Below are 10,134 nucleotides of genomic sequence, written 5' to 3'. Positions count from 1 at the left end.
TCCTTTAAAGGCCATCATTTAGGAGACAGGAGTAGGCCAGGGGATGCTGGTTAGGCAGTGACTAAATATTGCAGGATGCCAACATAAACCTAAGCCTCAGCAGGCCTCCGCTGTATTTGGTGCTTTCCATTTGCTGGAAGCCACACTTCAGAGAGAGTTCCTTTCACTCTTCTTTTCTCTTCCCTCCACATGCACTCATCCCTGATGACCCCCAGGAAGGGTTTAGCCTCGTGCAGAGGTCCAGGTCACCGCAAATGCCCAATGAATGCTACCTACCTTGCCTTGGGCTTATTCTGGCATCCTTTGAGCAGTGAATTCGAGTAGGTGTGAAAAAAAGCCCATCACAGAATCTGTCAGGCAAATAAGCCTTGGCTGTGTCCGCAGGGCCCAGGAGAAATGACGGAGGCACAAGGTGAACTCAGGTTGCGGCCATGGGAGGTCATGAGGGAAAGAAGACGAACACTCAGTACTCTTTGCCCAGCCTGTTTGGATTGGGTTTGGCCTGGAATCTTCCGTTAGAGACCAGAGCCCATCTGCTCCAGCATTCACACCCTCTGAGCTCGAAGACTAACAGCGGCGGGATGGAAGTGTGGGTGCAAGAAGCAAATCGCATGTGAAACAGAGGGGCAAAGTTGTAGCTTTTATATAAGGGCAAGGACTGGGATGTTTTACCATTGTTTTTAAAGTTATTAGTGGATAGACTTTGGTGAGAGAAGTGACTTTTTCAACAGGTATTTGCACGCTACACAAGTGTTAGGTAGAGCCCTCTCCCAGGGCCACTGCAGCCCAATGGGCACTGGTCACTACCATACCTTCCCAGTGCCCTTGATTCATCTCTGGTTGCCCTGCTCTACAGCACAAGGGAGGACCCAGCGCACAGACTGCTGTTTGGGACCATGACGAGTCCTCAAAGGGCACAGGCTCCGGGCTAGGACATCGCTAGGTTCATTCCGGGCTCAGCCACTTCGAAAATGTGTCATGTTGGGCAGGCAGGTGACTGGCTCTCTCAGAAACTTCCTTTCATAATCCAAAAGCAAAAGACACCTCCGTTGTCTTTTTTAAGAATGAGAATGACTGGAGGTAAAGTATGCAAACATCTGCTTATAAACACTGATGGACGTATTTTTTCTGGACAAAGTCATGATTTAGGGAAAGTAGCCTTCTGCCTTTTTAAAACAAACCAATGTGTTTAGAGAACTACGTAATCAGCTTAAAATAAAATAGTAGAAACATTTCTTAGACACATAAGTGAGTAGTGAAAGAAATCTAGAATTGCTCTGGCCAAACCAAGAAAAACAAACAAATATAGAGATTTTTAAAATCTTTTTATTTACAGAATAAGGACCTGGAGAACAGAAGCCTGAGTGTGTCTTGGTAATGACATTTGGTAGTTCAAGGAAAATAAGACTTCCATTTAGCATGTAGTTGCATATGCTTAGTAGCTTTGTTTTTGTGGAAGAGGATTTGGGGTTGGTTTTTGAATTTTTGTCTAAGATCAGAATTCCATTTTCCCAGCGATCTCAGGGAGTCAGGTAATGTCAAAAGAGGGAAAACTCAGAAATGAGGTGAGAGAGTTATTCTGGGGCAAGGAAGTGGGGGGATGCCTGGCCCCCGAGCCCCAGATGGTGGTAATCAAAATGATAATCTCGGTGACAATGATCATTGTCGTTGTTATTATTGGAGAGGTTACTGTGTGACAGGAAACGTGTCAAGCATTTCCTACATTTTCCTTCCCTTTCCTTTCCCAAGCAAACCTATGGACTAGTTTTGATCCGTTTCACAGACGGGAATCCAAAGCACAATTTAAAATGCTGTTAGTTAATGAGTGAGAGGTGGCCCATGGAGTGAGCCCATGTCTGCAGTCCGGAGTAAGAAGTAGCCATCTAGCCTCTTAGCGATGTACCCTTACAAGCTTTCTCCAACACCCTTCGTTAGGGTTCATGTGGATTTGCTCATTGTTTCTGCAGTTACAAATGATTTCTCCACCTTACATTCCTAGAATATTCCTTTAGATCAGGGTTTCCCAGCCTCAACACTACTGACATTTTGCAACGGATAGTTCTTTCTTGTGGGGAGAGTGGAGGCGGGGAGAGCTGGCCTGTGCATTGTAGGGTGATTAACAGCCTCTATGCAATAGATACAAGGAACACCCCCTTCAAGTCTGACAACCCAAAATATCCCCGCCATTGCCAAATGGTTCCGGGGGCACACTAGCCCTGGCTGAAAACCATTGCTTTAGAAAAGTCTTTAGGAAAGCTTCTAAGATAACCACAAAAATATCACATGCCATGTAGTTGTAGGAACGTCCTGTACTGCCTAGGTACTAGTCAAACAACAGAGCGAATACTAACGACATGGCCCTTGCCATCTTAAAAAGGTAACTCATTCCTCCTGAAATCATTGCTCTGGGAGTCTTTCATGTGTCACCTTTTCTCTGACGCACAGTAACACTCGCACATGGACTTTGATACAGGATCTATCATCTATGGTGTACATGGTCTATTAATTTTCTAGGGCTGCTGTAACAAATGACCATGGGTTTAGATGGCTTAAAACAATAGATATATATCATGCCGTAGTTCTAAAGACTAGAAGTCCCAAACCAAGGGCCAGGCGGGGCCCTGGCTTCTCCCAAGCCTCTAGGGCAGTGGTTCTCAACCTTCCTAATGCCGCGACCCTTTAATACAGTTCCTCATGTTGTGGTGACCCCCAACCATAAAATTATTTTCGTTGCTACTTCATAACTGTAATTTTGCTACTGTTATGAATCATAATGTAAATATCTGATGTGCAGGATGTATTTTCATTGTTACAAATTGAACATAATTAAAGCATAGTGATTAATCACAAAAACAATATGTAATTATATATGTGTTTTCCGATGGTCTTAGGCGACCCCTGTGAAAGGGTTGTTCGACCCCCAAAGGGGTCGCGACCCACAGGTTGAGAACCGCTGCTCTAGGGGAAGACCCCTACTCGCCTCTTCTCGGTTGTGGGCAATCCTAGGCATTTCTTAGTTTGTATACTCATCATTTTAATATCTGCCTCTGCAGTCATTTAGCATTCTCCCTGGGTCTGTGCCCCAATTTTCCCTCTTCTAAAGATACCAATCATTGGATTAGGGCCCACCTCATTCAGTAGATCCTCATCATAACTTAATTCCATCCGTAAAGGCTCTATTTCTAAATAAAGTCACGTACACAGGTCCCAGGGATTAGGACTTGAACATATCTTTTCGAAGGACACAATTTGGCTCCCAACACATGGCATATTCCCATATAAATAGAGCATATAAAGAATCCTTGCTTCACCCATTTTCCGTTTATTCCAGTTCTATTCTCCATTTTCACGCTCTGTTCTGGACTGCATCTGTGAACTCCTTTGTTTTTAAACCTGCGATTAGGTGATGCCAATAAAGGCGTCAAAATTGGAGGTGAGGAGGACTGTGTTTACCCCCGGGGCTATCTCCTTGCCCTGGTGCTGTGGCTTGGCTGTCGAATCCCATAGCTCCTGCCAGGTGGTTGTTACCATACAGCTGCTCTCTCCTGGTCCATCCCCTCGCCCTCGGCCCAGGAGGTCACAAGAGGCTCTGCTGTTTCTGGCCCTAAGGACACGGCATCCTTGTTGGTTTCCTCAGGTCTGTCCACCTTGTTACACTCACCTCCTGAGCCAGGGGATGTGCCTTCTGATCTCTGCCAGACTCTGAGCGATTACAACACTAAACACAGCAACAGTTTGCTTAGAAATAAAGTCTGTACCTGCTTCTTGAAATTACACAAACACTCTGTTCCAAATTCATTTTCCCACCTTTCACATGAGCAGGTGAAGTTCCTGAGAGGTTGTTTTTTCAGTCTTCTCTTGCTTGGTCTGTGGCCTTTGTGGGGGAACAGTCTTTGTCCTCAGGAGCAGCTCGCATTTGCGTCTGCCCCTCAGTTTTGCTTATGAAACCACCTCTGCCCTTGGCTGCAGCAGAGCACAGGTGAGGAAAATTGGTCTCTGTGTGATCTGGAACCAAACCATGGAGAGCTTATACATCATTCATCGAAACGGCAAGGAGTTGCATTGCTGGGTTGGCCCACAGCAGCCCGAGCCTTGCTCGGTGCCATTAAGCAGCTCTCGGTGGAGGACAATGTGATGTCAGAGCCTGGACTCTGTGGCTCCCTCCCTCCCTCTGTCCTTCCTTCTGTGAATGGACATTGTTCCTTGGGTACCAGGTCTGGATTGCATCTGACCCCACTCATTGGAGCCTTTCAGGGAAAGTACTGGCGAGCATGGGGGAATGCCAATCTTGTTGACGGTAAAGGCAGCCCAGAAAAAATATTCACTTTCTTCTGTCTTCCTTTTCCCCTCATTTGATTCTCACTTTAAAGGCAAGTGAAGGAGGCGTGTGGGGGCAGGGCTGGGAGAGGGGAACTTTGGAAGGAGGAGAGAAAGCACCGGCCTTGCGGGTGGAGGGAGAGCGGTGGGGTTTGGAGGTTTTGCAGCGCTGTTGGCCTGTGCAGTGCTTGATGGCAGACGTCTGGCTTGATGGCAGTGTCCGGTCCCGGGGCCTTTGAGCGCACCTCTCCCTCCCTCCCCTTTCATGTCTATCTGGCTCTGTGACGGCTGTGCTGCTGCACAGGGCCTGGTGGAGAAGAAGCAGGCGCTGGCTGTTAAGATTCAAGGGGAACCCTTCCCTCTCGGCTGTTCAGCCAGCTCCCTGGTGCGGGAATGGAAGCAGAGCTTGCGGGCACTGCCCACCGGCTGGCGCTGGGCTGATTCTCTCAGGCCTCCGGGGAGTAAAGAAGGCCTCTGGGTACCTAAACGCATAAAAGGCCTCAGGGGAGATGGACTCTCTCTCTTACCTGTCGAAGTATTGTAGATTCTTAAAAGAATCTTTGAAGCCCTGATCACATCCCGATAAACCCATCATAAGCTAAAATTATCATAACACAAAAATACATTTAAATGCACCTAACCCACCAAACACCATGTTTAGCCTAGCCTACCTTAAACATGGTCAGAACACCTACATTAGGCTACTGTTGGGTAATTATCTTGAGTTTCATCTCAAGCGCGATTGCCTTCTTCTCGCCAAAAGCAGGAGACCCAGATGGATGTTTTGTAGACATGACGGGATGTGAAAACACAAAACACAATATCCAAAGAATGCTGGCAGCACACTACGCTGGAGAGTATCGGTTGTTTGCCCTGGTGTTCGTCCGGTTCACTGGGGGCCCGGCTCGCTGCCGCTGCCCAGCATTCGAGAGAGAGTGTTTTACCGCATATCACTAGCTCAGGAAAAGATCAAAATTTAAAACTTAAAGTACAGTTTCTACTGAATGTGTATTACTTGCACACCATTGTAAAGCTGAAAAATTGCAAGTCAAACCCTCATAAGCTGGGGGCCATCTGCATCAGTCAGCCTTGAGGCTGAGTTCAACCTTGAGGACAATCCATCATTCATTCAATCAATCCCATCTGTGTAACGAAGTCTCAATAAAACCTCTTAACATATAAGCTTGGGTGAGCTTCCCTGGTTGACAATACTTTTTGTGTATTGTCACACACCGATGTTAACCAGGTAACATGTCCTAAGGACAACAGAACTTTCACATGAAAATCTTTCCAGACTCTGCCCTATGCAGCAATTGCCTTGCTGATTTTCGTTTGTATGTTTGTCCTGTAATAAACTATAACCACGATTATAACAGCTTTCAGTGAGTTCTGTGAGTCCGTCTCTCAAATTGTCATACTTGAGGGTGGTTTGGGGAAGCCCCAAACATGAGTTGGTGTCAGAAGTGAGGGGGACCTGTGTGAACGTTCCCCTATAGCTTTGTGGTTGGACTCTAACTCTTGGCAGACAGGGTCAGAAGTCTTGAGCAGACTCTGCCCTCAGTTTGCCTAACTCCATGTAAGTACCAGTAACCTGCCCAAAGTAACAAGGGACAGACATAAATGGAACTTAAATGCTATAACACAAATGCAGATAACCACATATGTAACACAAAATGCTGTTAATGATTTATTAGAATATATTCTATCAGGAATACACCAACTGGTGCAGAAATAGCCAAAGCATCTTGCGGTGACAACGGCAATCAGAGCACCTAGAGAGTGGGAGGAAACTGGGAGGAGTCAGTCTACTGGGGAGAGTGAATGAAGCAGCAAGATTGAGAAGGAATAACAGAGATCTTGGAATTGAATCAGTTGGCATGGGGCAAGCACTGGGATGGTGACTCACAGGTCTTAACCTTTATTCGTCTTCAGGCAAAGCCTTAGCTGTACTGAGGTAGTGCTCCCATCCAGCAAGAGCAGAGGTGGCTAAGCCCTCTCTCGCATTTCATCCAAGAGCTCCTGAGCCCACCTCTGGTAGTCAGAGACTCCAGCTTTAGATTTTTAAAAATATATTTTTATTTATTTCAGAGAGGAAGGAAGAAGGAGAGAGAGATAGAAAAATCAATGATGAGAAAGAATCATTGATCGACTGCCTTCTGCACACCCCACACTGGGGCTCGAGCCTGCAACCCGTGCATGTGCCCTGACTGGGAATCGAACCGTGACCTCCTGGTTCATAGGTCGATGCTCAACCACTGAGCCACACTGGCCGGGCTTTAGCTTTTAAGATGCATTTCCACAGGCTTTGTCCTACGCTAAAGCAGTGGATGAGTTATGAGATTCAACTATCACACCTACCTTTTCTCTATAGATTCTAAATTGTTGCTGTTTTCCTCCTGAGATTTCAAAATTCCAGGAAAAGGAGTCCAGCTGCAATAACACAGAGGTCTCACCTTTTAGCCGATGTTAGGTGTTTAGAGTGCAGTGAGGCAATCACCCTGGACAAGTTTCAGACTGCAAAGTGCCCGGGACACCGGGAGGATTTGTGTTCGGTCACGCCATGCTGGCACTTCAAAGAGAACCACAGACACAGAATCCTCCATAAAATGTGCTATAATGTTCTGCTTAACTGTAAGGCTTTTCCCCAAAGCCACCAGTTGAACTGTTTTGACTACCTCGAGCAGTCCATTTTGTGGCTCGATTAAAAGCAAACATTTGAAGGAGTTATTTGCTACAGGATCAGGTAAAGAGTAGCTTCAAACAATCGAGCCGGCTGGGTGTGTGGCCATGGCAGTCAGGAAAAGGATGGAGAAAAATGAATCTTTGCATGCCCACTAGGTACCAGCCACTTTCCCTACTTTATTTATCCACATGACAACCTGCTGAAGTATCATTAGCATCCCCATTAGCATCCCCATTGTAGAGATGACAAACTGAGGCTCAGGGAGATTAAACAACTTGCCAAAGGTTATCAAAATGGCAGAGATAGCACTGAAACCTGGACCTTTTTACTACTGAGTCTTTATCTTCCCACAATTCCATACTGTCTGCCAGTTAGAAATATAATTCAGAAATATAGCATACCACTGGGTCATCCCAGGGGACTTTTTTTTTTTAATGTTTTTATTGATTTCAGAGAGAGGAAGGGAGAGGGGGGGAGAGAAAGAAACATTGAATTTTTAATGTTTTTATTGATTTCAGAGAGAGGGAGAGAAAGAAACATTGAAGTTGAGAGAGAATCATCGATCGGCCGCCTCCTGCACGCCCCCCCTACTAGTGATTGAGCCCACAACCCAGCTATATGTCCTGACTGGGAATCAGACCATGACCCCTCAGTTCATAGGTCAGCACTCAACCACTGGGCAATACCAGCCAGGCCCAGGGGACTTTTAAATTAGAATCTAAGTAAGAAATTCTGAGGTATGATTTAAACTTTATCTCTGATTTATGTGGTATATATATATATATTTTTTTTTTCCATTAATATATAAATATGTAAAACAAATAAAATGTATATATATAATTTCCCCCTGACCTTGTCCAAATGTGTAGAATTCAAATAAGTTTAACATATATTCACGAAACATAACATCCAGTAATTTCTTTTCTTTTTTGTATGAAAGATGGATTCCAATTTATAAACTGCAATGAAGGATTAGTTCACTTATATTTCCTTTGTATGTTATAGAGTTTACAGCCAGAATTGTGTTGCATTACCTCTTGAATATGTACGTATTATATATAATATGCTCAGTGTTTCACTTTGAAACCGTTTCTGCTCTATGATATTTGTGTTATATGTTAGTAATTGGCAACCTAGAGTGGCATGCTAGGTCTGACACCAAATCATTCCACCACCTAGACCTGGTTAGAGTTCACCCTCAGGCTCTATTTCTGGGTTTCACCTAATCCTTTCTCTCACTTAATAGGTACCTAATGTACCATATGCTATCTTTGGACTAAAAAAGGATGTCTTTCCCTTGAAAGATTGAAAAGTCAGTCACACAACTATTTGTCCCAAAAACTACTCCAGGTGCTGAGAAGACTACACTGAACCCACAGACCCAAATCCTGTCCTCAGGGGGCTTGTGTTCTGGTGGGACCCTTCCCCACTAAAACTTCTATTGCTGAGTGTCTTAGCTGGGTGTGAGGCAACTGGGTGATCGGATTACAGCATGCCAAGGTAGGATGTGAGTGATTTATAGGAAGTCTTGGCTTTACAAAGGCAACTATTAATTTAAATATCTCTTTGATGAATAACATGTAAGATATGTATCTATCCTTTTCCCCTTTTGCCTCCTGTGAGATGAGGCCTTTTAACTTATAATTAGAGAAAAAAATAAACTTTACAGGGATATTTAAAATTAGACTGTCACGTTACCAATTCTGAAATTAAAGGCTATTTTCGGGAATGTTTTGACTTTTTCTTCTTTACATGTGCATTATATGTTTCACGTGGGTGCCGCTCAAGTTCACACAGCCAGCGTGCCGAGAGGAATCTCAAACCCAACCTAATTTGATTGTAAGACTGTTTAATTCTCTCAACACTGGCTGCCTTTCTACACACCTATGCATAGTTTTCACACAGTGATGACCCTTGGTGTGAAAAACCTGAACTTGAGTGCCAGCTTGTTCTGAAACCTGCAATGGCAAGAAACAAGAATACAAAAGAGATATCAATGTGGCTGTCCGTCTAAAATGGAGACAACCTGGTAGGGGTTTGTCCCCATTTAAATGTATCTCTGTGGTCCACATTCAGGCCTTTGACACTTGTTGCTAGCGAGATATCAGCAGTATACAAGTTAAAGAGCAAGTCAGGCCCAGGCTGGCATGCCTCAGTGGTTGAGCCTCAACGTATGAACTAGGACAGTGATGGCGAACCTATGACACGTGTGTTAGAGGTGACACGCGAACTCATTCTTTTAGTTGATTTTTCTTTGTTAAATGGCATTTAAATATATAAAATAAATATCAAAAATATGTCTTTGTTTTACTATGGTTGCAAATTACAAAAAATTTCTATATGTGACACGGCACCAGAGTTAAGTTAGGGTTTTTCAAAATGCTGACACGCCGAGCTCAAAAGGTTTGCCATCACTGAACTGGGAGGTCACGGTTTGATCCCTGATTCCTGGTTTTGGGCTCAGTGTGGGACGTGCAAGTGGCAGCCAATCAATGATTCTCTCTCATCATTGATGTTTCTATCTCTGTCTCTCTCCCTTCATCTCTGAAATCAATAAAAATATATTAAAAGAAAAAAGTGCAAGTCAGCCCTGGCCAGTTTTGCTTGGTGGTTAGAGTGTTGGCCTGTGGATCAAATAGTTGCAGGTTCCATCCCTGGCCCTGGTCGGGGCGTGTGGGAAAATGCTGACACGCCGAGCTCAAAAGGTTTGCCATCACTGAACTGGGAGGTCACGGTTTGATCCCTGATTCCTGGTTTTGGGCTCAGTGTGGGACGTGCAAGTGGCAGCCAATCAATGATTCTCTCTCATCATTGATGTTTCTATCTCTGTCTCTCTCCCTTCATCTCTGAAATCAATAAAAATATATTAAAAGAAAAAAGTGCAAGTCAGCCCTCAGTTTTGCTGCTTGGTGGTTAGAGTGTTGGCCTGTGGATCAAATAGTTGCAGGTTCCATCCCTGGCCCTGGTCGGGGCGTGTGGGAGAGGCAACCAGTCAATGTGTCTCTTTCACATTGATGTTTCTCTCTCTCCCTCCCCCTCCCTTTCACTCTCTCTAAAAATCAATGGGAAAAAATATCCTTGGGTGAGGATTAAAAACAAAAATTATAAAGAGCAAGTCAGATAGGACTGCTGCT

This window comes from Myotis brandtii, unplaced genomic scaffold, assembly GCF_000412655.1.
Source record: "Myotis brandtii unplaced genomic scaffold, ASM41265v1 scaffold136, whole genome shotgun sequence".
NCBI classification, from domain to species: Eukaryota; Metazoa; Chordata; class Mammalia; order Chiroptera; family Vespertilionidae; genus Myotis; species Myotis brandtii.
This window is presented reverse-complemented; position numbering follows the sequence as displayed.